A 12,831-nucleotide genomic window follows, 5' to 3' on the forward strand; every position below is an offset into this window, starting at 1 on the left:
ATGAGAATACCCCCTAGGGTACCCGTTACCCGTCATAACTTTTTTATATATTAAAAAATGTTATTGTGTTTTTAGATGTAAGATGTGAGATTTGAATACCAATCTTTTGTTCTTCAACCATTAAGTGATACCACTAAGCTGCTTTATTTGTATTGATTAAAGTTTAATTTGTTCAATTTTTATATGCATGATTTATTAAATTTATACTTTATTAAATTTGTAATATTTTTTTGTTTTATTTATTGATTCTTAACAGGTAAGGGTGCCCGCGGGTACCCGTGAGTTAAATGAGACAGTATGGAATGCAAAATATATACCCGTTAGGATAATGGAAAGGACACGAGTAATTAAAAAATAAACAGGATAAGGGTTTAGGATTGGCACTATCCACGATACCCTACCTGTTACCATCCCTAACAATGAATTCTGGATTGTGATGGAAAATAGGAAAGAAAGTGGACGGTGGTGGGATGACGACAGTGAAGAGAATTTTTTGGAAAATAAACGTGAATATGAGTGTTAGATTAAAGTTATAACTTCGGTTTAATGCATATTTATATCTCTAACCCTTAAACGTATACCTTTAAACTTGATGCATTTTGTTTATTATTCACATCTTGAATTTTTAAAATAACTCATTACACATTTATAATTGGCTTTAAAAACCTATCACACATCTATAGTTGGCTCATTCAAACATTCTAAACACAAAATAGCTAATGTGGTATACATAACGAATTCACTCGCTTTTTAGTTCTGTAGCACGCGTATGCCATATGTCAATATGACAAATCAACGATTTTGTATGTAGAATGTCTGAATGAGTCAACTATAGATGTGTGATAGATTTTTAAAGTCAAATATAGATCTGTGATAGGTTTCTAAAACCAAATATAAATATGTGATAAGTTATTTTAAAAGTATATGGTTTAATAGACGAAGCTTGACAAATTTAAGAGTGTAAATATGTATTAAGCCCTTATAAATTATTATTAAGATTATAATGTAATGATGTGGTTGTTAGAGTAATTATACGTAAGACAGGTGCTTTATAACACAATATTCATTAGCCCCACTTCTTTTTTTAGTAGGAGTATTATTTTTAACTAATTATAGTTAGGTACAAAAGAGTAATTACACTCTTTTTGCTTTTTTTACTTAAATTAATTAAAAATGACATTTTTTTTATAACAATACATGATCACAAGATTAAGATTAAGGCCCGTGTTTTACCTATTGTTTGCTGTTACGATTTGCTGTTTGTTGTTGGAAAAAATTGATTTTCCAAAAAGTATGAATTATCTGTTTTTGTAAAAAGCTATTTTTCAGATATAAAAGGCAAACAAAGATCATTAATCAAACACTTAAAACTCTCTATTTTAAAGTGAAAAGACAAATAAGAGCATGAAAATGATCAACCAAACATTCTCTATTTCAATTTTAGTTACTGTTTACTGTTGATGATAAATTATAGATGTTATTCTTTTACTAAAAATAACTATTCCCAATCATAACCAAACACATTTTATCTCTGATTTGAAATTGAAAAATAAAAAAATACTTCTAAACAAACTCTTTTAATTTAACCGTTGTTGTTTACTTTTATTGTTTGTTGTTTATTGTTGCTAGTAGCTAAAATATTAACTCATTTTCCTTCTACAATAACTATCAATAGTTGCTTATTTTTTTGATATTTTATCTGATTTTTCGGTTCGATATTCGTCAGTCACCTTTTAGGTGGATCCTCTCACAATTAAAGCTTTATGCGTATGCTAAAATTCAAACTCGAATCAATAGTTGTTTCTTGATGCTAACCAAACATTACATATCTACTATTTAGAGTAAAACAATAAAAAAATCATGGAAAGAAAACCAAACGTGCTCTATTTGATAGACAAAACAAAGCAACTCGGTTAAATCCTAAACCATTAGAGAAATTATATTATACAATGTATCATTAAAAGAATGATATGTATCCAAGATTGAGTAAAAGCTTAGCAAAAGTTAGCCGAATATCATCAAGACCACTGCATTTTCTAATTTCTCCCTTTTTAGAATGGCTCCATCCAGGCTTATCATACAACTCTAGTTGGATTTTTTAGCCAGTAATCGAAGCAATGTGATTTTACAGTCTGATTGTTTATTGAGGATCCCATTGATCCATCAGTCTTCGATTCATTTATTTTGTTTATAAGATATTATAAACAATTATATTTCGTATTTAAGAGATCTAGACAATTGTTAAGGATTCAATGAATTCTACAACTCATTGGTTAACATGTGATGTTAGTTTTAGATCTGTTTGTGGTCGGTAAAAACCTATCGACCTTTGTTTTTCATTAAATGTTCTTCATTTCAATTTGAGTTAATAAAATTTATTTATTTTAAAAAAATTCATATTAACTATTTTATATACTAAGGACAATATTTTGTAATAGTTGTTTTAAATACCAATTATTAATCAACTAATAATATAGTTAATATCAAAAATAAATTACTAATAAGAGCAACAACTACAGACGGGCTTAATAACCAATGAACAAGTGTAAATAAAAAGTGGCAGTGAGTGAGAATAGGGATCTTCTAGAGTTAAAAAGCCTTTAGAGGTGGTGGAGTTGTAATCTCAATCATTAATTGCAAAATTAATGGATGAGATTTAATTGATAAATTTTAATATTTAATTAGTTATTTATTGATCAATCAAATCTCATCCATTCATTTTGCAATTAATGGTCGAGATGATTACAATTCCACCAACTCTAAAGGATTTCAACTCTAGATGATCTCGCCTAGAGAATAGTGACCCAAATGGTCTAATTGGACTTTACGATAAGAATGGTGAAGGGAAGTACTTGCCCTTATCCTTAGGGTCAAATAGAAATGGACAAAAATGCCCTCAAAATTAGGATAGTGATATTGGGAATGATCCAATGCGGTGCACTTCATTAAAGTTAGTTGTGTTTGATAGATAGATAGTGTGTAGTCCAGATAAGGTTTTAGGTAAAGCTTCTAATCTCATCTCATCAAACTTTTCTTTTATGTTTTATTATGTGATTGGACCTTTTTCATTTCAAAGCCCGATCCATACCCCTCCGCGGCCCAAAATGTTGATTTTCATTTTATTTTAACTACTAGTAATGTTTATCAATTACTATCTTTAATTTTTTATTAGATGCGTGTGTATATAAAATATAAAAAAACAATTTATATCATAGTCAATAAGTGTCTTGGTGGTAAAGTTTACAATTCTCATCCAAAACTCTTGTGTTTGATTCATAATAAGAGCATAATTCTCATCCAAATTAAATAATTTACTTTTAAAAACTTATTTCTAGAAACCTAGCGATGTCCGCTCTCGCAATTTAGGAGGTCGTCAATGTTACTGTCGGCGCCGTTTGCTGAATCCGAATCCGGTGAGGGAGTCTCTCCGATTGTGAGGATGGTCTTAGTGCTATCTGAGAGGAGTTTTGTTGGTTCGTTTGTGTCGTTTCTCATCTCGGTTCAATTGGTTCTAATTTCTGGGTAGTTGCTACGTTTTTAAGGGCTCTGGTAAACGATTCATTTCTAGCATGTAGTATCATCTGGTCGCCTTCTTGGTTTGCTGGGTCGGGTTTCAATGGAAGATAGGCTAGCGGAGCTAGCCATTACAGGGGAGGAGGCGGATTGCCTAGAACTGGAAATTTCACTAAGTTAGTTACCAGTTCAGGATTCCAGGCTTCTGTACGCCGGCAGATTAGTAGCAGACAAGCCACTCAATTTCCAAGTGTTACGGAATCGACTGGTTGCTCTCTAGAGGCCGGGAAGAGGGATTAAAATACATGAGGTATGTAATAATTTGTACTCATTTGAGTTTTTCCACCCCGTTCATAGAGATAGGGTAATTGATGAAGTGTCATGGACTTTTGATAATTATGTATTGCTGATGAATCGTTGGTTAGGAGAAACTAGTAATGGGGATGTGGAATTATGGGAAATGCCAGTTTGGGTGCATATTTATGGTTTACCTGTTGGAGCCATATTAGAGGCAGTGGGTAGACAATTGGGGAATTTTATTGGTAGTTTCATTGAGTATGATCACACTAACAATTCTGGATTACATAGACAATATATAAGAGTTCATGTGTCTATTGATAGTCGTAAACCCCTGAAAAGGTTTAAGAAGATTAAGAGGGCTGGTAATGTGTGGTCTTTTGTAGTGTTCAAGTATGAAAGACTATGGATTTCCTGTTATATTTGCGGTATGTTGGGACAGATAGATAGATAATGTGATAGATTGTTTGATTTACATAAAACTGAGGTAATTAAATAGTGGAGTGAGTGGCTGAAAGCTCCTATCCGTCGAGGGGATCAGAGTGGGGCAAGATGGCTTATAGAGGATAGTATGGAGGGACAAGTAGAGAAGTTCGGGGGACATGGGGTCCGGGAGGAAGTAGTCTGGTTGGGCTATGGGACATTACAAACTTCAATAGATCTAAAGGAGGTAAGAGGAAGGGGACTGAAAGGGGCAATAGTTAACTGGAGGTAATCATTTTACCTATGGTCGATCCATGTTTTAAGGGCATCGTAAGTGATAGGATGGGTAGGTTGCAATTAAGTTCGGGGAGTGGGGGGATTTAAGGAAGGGAGTCCTGGAAGACACATAAATGGAATTGTTAGAAGATCGTAAGAGGAGAAGGGAGACGTTTGGTGGAGCACTAAGGAAGGACACAGTTCAGGGAGGCGGGGATGTTGTTCCTAATTTTGATAGAGACATTCCTGAAGTTCAAGAATCGACGAGCCCTAGTGCATAGGGCCACCAGGTATTATGAATTGCATTAGTTGGAACTGTCCTGGGTTGAAAAACCATCGGGCAATTCGGTCTCTGAAAGAATCAGTTACTTCCCAAAAACCGGATCTTTTATTTTTAATTGAAACACCAGTTGATGATAATCGAATTGTGGCTCTCAAACAATAGTTACAATTTGGTGGGCGTTTCCTGTAAGTAGAAGGGGGCGTAGTGGGGGATTGACACTATTCTGGAAGGTTGATGTAAATGCGCAGATTGTTAACTATGAGATCACCACATCGATGCGAAGATTGTGAATCTGGATAAGGGTGATTGGAGGTTCGTAGGGTTTTATGGATATTCGGAGAGATATAAACACATTGATGCATGGAATCTGCTTAGACAGGTAGGTGGGGCATCTACACTTCCTTGGATTTTCATTGGGGACTTTAATTGTATTCTGACGGAAGAGGAGAAGGCTGAGGGGGGCTATATACCCAGAGCACTTATTATGAGAATTTGGTAGGACAATTAGGGATTGTGAGTTATTTGAGATAGGTATGTGTGGGAGTCACTTTATGTGGGAGAGAGGTAGGGGAACAGAGGGATGGGTTCAAGAGAAGCTTGGTATGGGTTTGTGATGGGGCGTAAACGGCTAGGTAGAGCTTCTCTAACGACGACGAAATGTGTATTATGATAAGTGCGTTACGACTATGGATGTGATCTTTCTAAATGCTCTATCTCCACTAGACGCCACTACTTAGGGGCAAGTGTACCCCGTCGTATCAAGTAATAATCCGGTTAAGACCGGGTATCGAATCCGCGGGATTTATAACTACAAGTATTAGACGACTCGATTTTATACGTTATCTAGGCGGTGAATACTTTGAGTTGATTCGGGGAACAACTACAAACTACTCCTAACTACGGGTGAGACAAATTTATATAGCAAAACTCTACGAAATGATGTGGAAGGCGATAAGTTATAAATATGACAAACAATGACTCCCAATATATATACGGTTAACGGTTTACTCTTGAAATGACGACTACGTGTAGTGTGACCGACCCGTGAAGTACTTAGACTACGTGGTTCCTAGTCAAGGCGTGTCTAATGCTCGGGATCAGAAATTAGGGCCCGTAAGTTCCGTGGCTTGTCAATTCCTATGGTTTCCGGAGCGTCACTTCCGGTAAGGCAACGCCTATATGAATCCCTAAAGATAGCCCGAATGGCATCAGAAATCGTGTTCTCCTACACAATAATCAATTACGAGTATCAAAACAAGCAATAAACATCAACACGTATATAGAAACGGAAATTGCAAATCATATATTATAAATATGGAAAACGTAAATGCGGAATACAACCAAGCCTAGCACATAGGAAGAGTGCAAGCTAGTTAGCAAGTAAAAAGGGAAGAATCCACCCTCGGAACTAGCTAACCTGACTCAAGGCCGTCTCTTAGGACTTGGAGGTGGAGCTTTCGAGCTTGGTGAGCGGAGATGAAGCGGAACTTTGATGGAACATCGGAGCCAACGAACAAGCTCTCAAGGTGGAAGAGTTTTGCTCTATAAATACAATCTCAAACCAAAATAACAAGAGCTTTAACTATAGTAAAATTGTATATCAATGGTGGTGTCTTAAGTCTAAGAGTCAGCCCCTATTTATACACATCAAGCTAGGGGTAGAATTGTAATTTCACAAAATACAAGCATGGAGGAACATGATTTTCTGCAGATTTCCCATGACACGCCTCGCGTATGGTGGAGTACGCCTTGCGTAGTTGCCCATTCCGTCAGAAATCTCCTGCATGTGGACCAAATCCAGATCTTGTTGTCTCAATCATGCCCCGCGTAGACTTGGGTGCGCCTCGCGTGGTTGAGTTTCTGGGATTTTATTGCTTGAATTGGGTCTTTTACGCCTCGCGTAGCTAAAGCACGCCCCGCGTAAATGAGTCTCTGAGCTTTTTGGATTAAAGAATTTGCTTACACGCCCCGCGTGTAAGGTGGTACGTCCCGCGTAGGGTAGTTGACTCAGGGAGACCATGCAGTCTGACTTTCAGGATTAGAATTATCATTTCTGACACATGTTCCATGCCTCACGTGGTAGTTGATACGCCCTGCGTATTGGTGACTAGATCCCACGTGGTGTCTGTGGATTGAATAATTATTTCTGACCAAGTGTTCCACGCCCCGCGTGAAGGGTGATACGCCCCGCGTATGTCGAAGGAATTTCACTCCTTGCTCGTACCTGAAATACAATTCTCGGGAGCCGAGTTAACTTGACGTTTTTATTTCTAATTAAATCAAAAATAGGGAAAATAACCGAAAGTACGAAATTTATTTTTATTTCGTTATTTTATTAAAACACTCTATTTTTGCAATTAAACTTATTTATTTCATCTAAAATTAAGCCGTAAATCACGCTAAAAGATAGGGACGAAACGCCCCTATCAAACCTCCTCAGACTTTAAAGTTTTACTTGTCCTCAAGTAAAAGAAATCGAAAGACAAGGGATTGAGATTATTAAGAAACAAACCGTCGGTTGGTTTTACCAAGTGCGTGATTCCGAAGCTAAAGTTTTATGCAAAGTTTTCGGCAAGTACCTACGCAAACAAATGAGTGACCAAAAACTTGTTTGAAACCTCCATGATCAAATTTAATAGGCAATATTAACGGGGGTTGATTATCTTTTGAGAACCTGATAGTACCTCACCAAAGGATTTCACTCTTACGCTCGAATGTTGGTGGGTTGGTGTTTTTGTACTCTTCTTTGCACTTACTCGAAGTCACTTTGAGTTTGCATTTTCATCCGGGTTTTTCCTCCTCTGTTATGGTCTAGGTAATATTAAAAATGAACCCGGAGGGGGTTGTAATGTGGGTGGTTTTTTAGTGGTTAATTTTTTGAAACTCGAGTTTAAACACCAATTTGATGATCGCACCGCGTTTTTATTTCGGCCTTGGCAAGTTTGTAAAATATAACTCGAAATTGCTCGGACGGAGCTTGAGAATGTCTTTTGCTCGTTATTGTGTTTTTCTTTTTCTTTTTGTTTTGAGAGCGGCACAAAAACAATTTCGAAAGCTTATGGTGCTTACTTATCAAGGCCTTGGCTTATTTCGGGTGCGATTTGATTTTGTTGGTATTTAAACAAGAGGAAAAAGGGTTAATTGTTGAAAGGGTATTAACAAGAAAAGTCGGTTAATAGGCTCGAGGGGGTTTCCTAGAGGTTGATGAAAACGAGAAAAATAATTTGAGAAAAGAATTAGACTAAGTGGGTTCGTTTTATCATCTATTGCCATTTTAACCAAAATAAGTGTACTTAACCCGGTATTAGGTGCAAACTCTATGAGTCGAGTGAAGTCAAGGCTCTCAAAAAAGTTGTGAAAGAAATAGAGTTCTCGTACGAACTCTTTTAGGCTCAAAATTACCTCACAAATTTTCGGGTTAATTGTGTACGTTCAAGTTCTCGTCAAATTTTCAACTATCCCGTTTTTATTGCCTTTTTGAATTTCATTATGGAGATGACCTGTGGGTTAGGACTCAATGCTTTTTTTCAGTACGAACCCAGGCTTTGCATAAATTCTAGAGCCTCAAAATTAAGACCAAAATTTCTTACTAAAACCGATCATTTGTATTAATGTCTTTACATCTAAGGACAAATAACGGAACTTTTAATTAATTTCCGAGGGGGTAGTGTGTCGGAGAAATTAAAGAATCAATAAATTAGTTTAATTATTTCGTTGTTTATTTGATTTTTTATTTTTGTTTTTGTTAGTGCAAAACAAACGGTTTTAAATGAAAAATAGGACCCTTGAAGGTCAGGTCCTATGCGAGGCATGCCCAGGGGGGCGCCCCGCGTAAGAGGTACGTTTTAAGTTCATTTGGACCAGAGACTCAAATACGCGGGGCGCACTACGAGGGACGTCCCACGTGTTTGAGTTTCTGAGATTTTTATGCAAGAAAAATGACTAACACGCAGGGCGTAAAAGGGAGTACGCCCTGCGTGAAGGTTATTAATGGTGCATAAATAGCGAAAAATGAACACGAAAAGAGAAAAGTAAATAAAATGAAACATAAAGGAAAATCGTAAATATATTAAAAGAACAAAAGAAAGTACAATAAAAACATGAAAAGAAAACAAAAACAACAAAAGGAAGACGAACTAAAATAAACACAAAACAAAGGAAAACATAAAAACAAAAAATGGAAACTACGGTTGAGGCGGAGGAGGATTTCTGTGGATGTTGAAGTAGGAGGCGAAGGAGTTGGTGAGGGCGTCGAAGCGAGCATCGAGATGGGCCCGATCCTCACGCCTTTGAACCTCGGAGGTGTCGAGGCGAGCATCGATGGCATCGAAGTGGGAATCGAAGTGGGCCCGATCTCGGCGTTGGTTGTCCTCCAAAATATCCAATCGGGCATAGAGGGAGTTGAAGTCGTGGAGGGGTGGTGGACTGAAATTGAGGCCCATGTCTGAGTCCTCGTCCTCGCTGTCTTGGGGTTGGGCTGCCCACGAACTCTCACCCGGGCCGGAGGTAGGGCGCTTGAGTGATTTGAAAGCATTTTTCTCCAAGGGCCGTGGCTCCAAGCTGGGGAGGCGGTCAAGGGCGGCTTCGCCAAGAGCGGAGGTGGCGAAGATGGTGATGAGATGTCCCAACCCGATTTTGCCATGTTTTCGGGTGGGCATGTGGTGGAGTTGGACAGCCACGAGGTAGGAAAGGTCGTAGGTGAGGATGTTTGCACAACAGTAAAGGGCCAAAAGCTCATGCTTATTGACCTTGGTGGACTTGGACTTCCCCTAGAAGTAGAAAGAGATGAAGCGGTGGAGAAGTTGGAGGATCGGATCGCGGATGCACGCCGAGCGAAGGTTGGAGACATCGTAATCATCGGACCCGGTGATGGAGGTCTAAAAATCACGAGGGGAGACACCCTCGGGCCAATGTGCAATGCCCGCCTCCACTTGACGGGTGAAATGGTTACGGAGCCATTGTGTGTCAATGGAGAAAGGTTGGTTGTGAAGGCGAAAGTTGAAGAGGGCGGCTCCGGGAACGTTGTTGGATTCTAAGGAGGTGGAACTCCACGACCAACGAAGAATAGACGTGGTGGCATGCCCGATAGTGATCGAACCAATTTAGAGCACGGAGGCGATCCTCGAAGGCACCTCCAATGTTGTAGCGATCAAGAACGCTACGCTCGATGTAAGGGAGCTCCATTATGTGGGCGGCGGAGAGTGTTTGGTAGGACTGGGCTTCTTCTTCGGTGAGAAGATGGAAAGGAGCCCGGTATTGACGGGTGAGAGGCGGTGTTTCCTCCCGTTCGGGGGGCGGTGGTGATTGGCGTAGTTTTTGATTTTGGGTGCGGGAGGTACGGGCCCGAGTGGACCGTGGGGGGCGCATGTCGGCAACGTGTTTTCGTCTTGCCATGGTGTTGGTGAGGGATGGAGAGAGTGTAGGAAGAGAGTTGTGAGGAAGAAGAAGGGAAGAAGGGGAAGTATTTATAGGGGAGGACGTGGGAATCCAAGTAAAACTCGGATTCCCAGAGGGGTACGCGAGGCGTGAAGAGGCCACGCCACGCGTATCCCACCTCCTGCCCATTATTGGATGCAAAAATGGCACGGTACATGGGGCATGCAGGGAAGCACGTCTCGCGTATCGCACCTCCTGACCCTAATTTGGTGGGAGAAGGGCGAGGACGCAGGCCGTAAATGGGGGTACGCCCCATGTGGAACGAGCAGTTTTCGGTTTTTTTGAATTTTTATGGGTTTTAATTATTTATTTAATGTTTTTATTATTTTAATGAACAATTAAGAAGGTGGTTACAAAAATAATGAAGAGGGAAGTTTTGAATTTGAAAAGGTGAAGAGTGATTGGAGGGAAGAAGAGGTGGAGTGGAGAAGTGGGAAAGATTTTTGGGGAAGAGGAGAGAGTGATGGGAAAGGTGGGAGAGGTGGGAGAGGGAAAGGCTGCCATGTGGAGTTGTAATTCGCAACTCCCCAAGGATACGCGAGGCGTACTGGGTTGTATGTTCCGCGTAACGTGTCTTTTATTGTGAAAATGGGTCAGACACACAGATGCGCGGGGCGTACTGGGTTGTATGTTCCGCGTGATTAAAAAATTTTGGATTAAAAATGGGATTTGTTTTTCTTTTGATTTATAAAATCAAAAATAAAAAATAAGAAATAAAAATAAAATAACTAAAAGAAGAAAACTAAGAACCACATAAAAGAGAGAATAAATAGATAAAAATAAGTTGAAAAATGGTTATGATACATATAAACAAGAGGTTGGAGAAATTCAAACCGATGCTACGTTTAGAGTCGAAGTAGCTCGACTTTCTCATGCGGCGGCTTACTGCAGGTTGTCCGAGTTGGAACTCGACGGGTCCGAACTTCTACTGTTTAGGAGCGTTATCACCTGTCCGGACTCTCTATTTTTGCCCCGCGGGTTCTGCTCGGTGTTTGCCAGGAGGGTTCCTAATGGCCTCTCCTGTTGCTGACGATTCAAGTGAGCTACCTGGCGACTAAGGTCCCTGCAAAACACCTCACTATCGGAAAGACGGGTGAAGATATCCTTTAACAAAGACGTGACCGACTGGCCATGTACATTGTCGGGAGGCGAAGCGTTCCGACCACTAGGCATGGATTGTGATTGCCCTAACCCATTTTCCAGATATTCTTGATCAAAGTCGGATGGGGCCCTCAATACATTGTTATTATTGCCATAAGACAAGTTAGGGTGTTGGTACCGAGGCCTCCATCCGCTGTTATTATTATTATGGTGATGTGAATAGGAGTTCGGGTTAGGATTATACCTTGGATTGCCTCCTATGTAACTTACATTTTCGGTGTCGCCGGCGAAAGGACTACCGGCTTGGCAATTAAGTCCGTCATGGTCTCCACCACAATGATTGCACATCAGGACCTGTGCAACTTTGTTAAGGCTCAACTGGGCTATCAAAGCGTCAAGCTTTTTATTCATCTCCGCCATGGAACTTTTCGGAGCCTCTTTCTCCACGGCGAACGTTTGATGTCGCGAAGGTCTGGCAAGCCGATCTTCTTGCCACTGTACGCTTTTCCTTGCGAGCTCGTGAATGAGCTCATATGCTTCACTGGCCGACTTCCTAAACAGGTCCCCACCTGCTGCGGAATCCACGGTGGCACGATTAGTAGGTGTTAATCCGTGATAAAAAGTGCTTACCAAATCGTGCTTGGGGATATCGTGGTGCAGGCAGCTTCGTAGCAACTTTCGAAATCTTGCCCAAGCCGCATGAAGGGCTTCGTGTTCGAGCTGCCGAAAGGTAGTGATGTCGTTCCTCAACTTAACCGTTTTGGAAGGCAGGAAGTAGTAAGAAAGGAACTCATTCTCAAGTTCCACCCATGATGTAATCGAACCCGCCTCCAACGAATGCAACCACTCCAATGCTTGTCCTGTCAAAGAGAAAGGAAACAACTTTAGTCGGACGGCCTCAACCGGTACACCGTTTTGCCGAGAAGTTTCGGCACACATAAGAAATTTATCTAAATGTTCGTTAGGGTTTTCATGAGGTTCTCCTCCGAACTGGCCAAGTTGTTGGATGAGTTGTATCATGCTAGTCTTGATTTCGTATGTGTTGGCCGGGATGGTGGGGGCAACGATTCCGTTGCGGTTTTGAGGACGATGCGGAGCAAGAATCTCCATCATCGAGCGCATGTCTGTTGGTCCCTTATAATGTTACAAGTATAGTTCCAAGGGGGGGTTAGGAACTATTTAAACTTTTTATATTTAGGGCAGACTTCTTTTCTTGAGAGAAAAGGTTTTTAACAGCGGCGATGAGTAAACAACAAGATACTGGCTTAGTCAACTGGTGACTAGGTCAGTTTCTTAACTTAAGTCAGGATATAGCACTTAGAGTCTATTCCTGAGCTCAGATGTTCGATGCGCACAACTCAGCTTGACCTCTTTACTTGGTCAGTTTTTGGTTATTTAAGCAAGCAATATATATAAGGAGTTTAAGGTAAGAAATACGTTACTCAGCAGATTTATCTAGGTTCGGCTTCTAAGCCTACGTCCTGTCCCCGGAACACGTTCCG

The sequence above is a fragment of the Euphorbia lathyris genome, chromosome 1, assembly GCF_963576675.1.
Source record: "Euphorbia lathyris chromosome 1, ddEupLath1.1, whole genome shotgun sequence".
Lineage (NCBI taxonomy): Eukaryota > Viridiplantae > Streptophyta > Magnoliopsida > Malpighiales > Euphorbiaceae > Euphorbia > Euphorbia lathyris.